Below are 3,092 nucleotides of genomic sequence, written 5' to 3'. Positions count from 1 at the left end.
ATCAGTCAATGTTTGCTCCTAGAGTCCTTCAATACAGCAGCTCCAGGCTTGACTGTTTTCTTCAGTTCTTTCAGCTTGAGGAATTCCGAGTATGTTCTTCCCTATTGATTTTCTAATCCCAGGTCTTTGCACATTTTATTATAATACTTTGTCTTCTCAAGCTGCACTTTGAAATCTTCTGTTCAGCTCTTTTATTTCCTCATTTCTTTCATTCACTGTACCTACTCTTCAATCAAGAGACACTATCAAAGTGTCTTGTGACATCTATTTTGGTCTTTTCTTTCTTTCTTGTCTTTTCAGTGACCTTTTGTTTTCTTCATGAATGATGGTATTGATGTTATCCCACAACATGTGTGCTCTTCAGTCATTGGTGTTCAATGGCTGAAATCTATTCTTCACATTGTTACAGCCCCCAGAGGGTTAAACAGCCTAAGGGAACAGTCGTCTTGACCAATCTTTAACTTTTTTTTTCTTTCTTTCTTTCTCTCTTTCCCTCCTTATAAGCCTCAGGCCTCCCTACTTGAGTGCACATACCTCAACTCCTCATATTTCCTTGCAGGTCTGAGTGGACCCACTCCCACATTCTCCCCTCCTTGTAAAGGTCATCCTTCCAGGTGGATGCAAGGGACTTTTAAAACAATTTCTTCTGACCAAAGCAGGTATTATATGACTGACCAGAAGAAGAATAAAAAAAGGTCACAGGGCAAAGATACCACATCCTAATAAAAAGAGAAAAGCATCATCAATGTTCCTCAGACCCCCTGCCCCACAGCCCCGTTCCCTTTAAACCCTACCTTTTGCTCAGCTCGGGGAGACAGTCTTTGGTGGACACAGTTCCCCTGCCTCCTTGGCTGTCGATGCCCTGTAAACGCTCTTGCTTTTCACCCAGAGTGTTGTCGACTGATTGACCCTCCTCACATCAGGTAGCTAAAAAGCGCATTTGTCCAGTAGCAGATGGTCCCAAATTTCAGACAGAATATACTCAAGGACCTATTTTGGCTCTTCTGGACTTATTTTTCTTTTCTTCAGCTTCAGTTTGAACTTGCATATGAGCAGTTGATGGTCTGTTCCTCAGTTATCCTGGCCTTGTTCTGGCTGATGATATTGAACACGTCCATCGACTCTTTCCACAAACGTAGTCGATTTGATTCCTGTGTATTCCGTCTGGCGAGGTCCTCATTTATAGTTGCTGTCTATTTTGCTGAAAAAAAAATGTATTTGCAATGGATAAGTCATTGGTGTGGCAAAATTTCATAATACAATCTCCTACGTCATTTCTTTCACCAAGATCATATTTTCCTAGTACCGATTCATCATCTTTATTTTTTCTGTCTTTCACATTCCAATCACCAATAATTATCAGTGGAGCTTGATGTCATGTTTGGTAAATTTCAAACTGTAGAAGTTGCTAAAAATGTTCAATTTCTTCATCTTTGGCCTTAGTTGTTGGTGTGGAAATTTGAAAAATCTCGGTATTAACATAGTCTTCCTTATAGACATATGGACATTAACGTATGGCTGACAGCATTGTACTTCAGGATATATCTTGAAATGTTCTTTTTGATGATGAATGCAGCATCATTCTTCTTCAATTTGTCTTTCCCAGCATAGTAGACCATATGATCGTCTATTCAAAATGCCCACTACCAGTCCATTTCAGCTCATCAGTGCCTAGGATATCTATCGTTACAAATCATTGTTACAAATAATTTTTTATAACTTCCAATTTTCTTGGGAGGTCCAGTCCGCATTCCAAGTGCTAATGAGTGTTTACAGCTGTTTCTTCTCATTTTGAGTCAAACCCCATCAGCAAAGGAAGGTTCTGAAGGCTTTCCTCCACTCATGTCATTAAGGTCTCCTCTACTTTGAGGAGGCAGCTCTTCCCCAGTCATATTTCGGGCACCTTCCAAACTGAGTGGCTCATCAGTGGGGGCAGAATCAGGACACTGCCCTGAGACAGGCAGGAGACTGGTAGGAGACAGCTTGGGGAGCTCTGCAGCCCATGAAGTGAGAAAGCTGAGCACCTTTGGGCTGGACATTTCCTGCCAAAATGGGATGCCTCTGGGTCGCAGTTTTTTCTTTTTCTTTTTTTTTTTTAATGCATTTTATTGAAATATAATTTATGTTCAGTTAAATACACAAAACTAAAGTGACACGGGTCAATGCATTGTTTTTTTTGTTTTGTTTTGTTTGGTTTTGCAGTGTTCCCTCCCATCCCCTCCCACCCCTGACAATCAACAAAGAAAGTTTCCCTCCGTGTATAAACCTTTCCTTGACCCTCCACAACAATGAACTAATACTATATTTGTCCTTCTGTGATTGACTTATTTCATTCAGTATAATGTCTTCCAAGTACATCCATATTATGTGGTATTTTGCAGACTCTACATTATTGTTAATGCTGCCTAGCTTTCCACTATGTGTACATACCATAGTTTGTCATCCTCTCTTCCTCTGATGGGCACGTTGGTTGTTTCCATCTCTTTGCTGTTGTAAATAGTGCTGTGATGAACATGAATGTGCATTTATCTGTTCCCATCCTGGTTTTCACCTCTCTAGGATATATACCTAGTAATGGGATTGCTGATTCAAATGGTGTCTCCAATTCCAGCTTTCTAAGAAATCACCATATTGTTTTCCACAGTGGTTGTATCCCTTCACAGTTCCACCAGAAGTGTATGAGAGTCCCAATCTCTCCATACCTCTACCAGCATTTTTTATTTTCTGTCTTGTTGAACTTTGCCATTAGTGCTGGAGTGAGACGGTATCTCACAGTTGTTTTTATATGCAACTCTCTGATGGCTAGTGATTGTGAGCATCTCTTCATGTCTTAGCTGGCCACCTGAGTATCCTCCTTGCTGAAGTGTCTATTCCTGTCTTCTGCCCACTTTTCATTTGGATTGTTAATTCCTTTGGTCTTGATGTGCTGGAGTTTGGTATAAATCTTAGAGATAAGTCCTTTGCCAGAAACGTAATTATCGGCAAATATGAATTTGTTGCTGCCATTTTTGTTATGTGATTTTTCTTTTTTTTTTTTTTTATTAGGATTTGGGTGAAGATTTACAGAGTAAATTCACTTTTCATACAGCAGT

This window comes from Orycteropus afer, unplaced genomic scaffold, assembly GCF_000298275.1.
Source record: "Orycteropus afer afer isolate SDZICR_OR568_19922 unplaced genomic scaffold, OryAfe1.0 scaffold00973, whole genome shotgun sequence".
Taxonomy (NCBI): Eukaryota; Metazoa; Chordata; class Mammalia; order Tubulidentata; family Orycteropodidae; genus Orycteropus; species Orycteropus afer.
Note: the sequence above shows the minus strand (reverse complement) of the source record.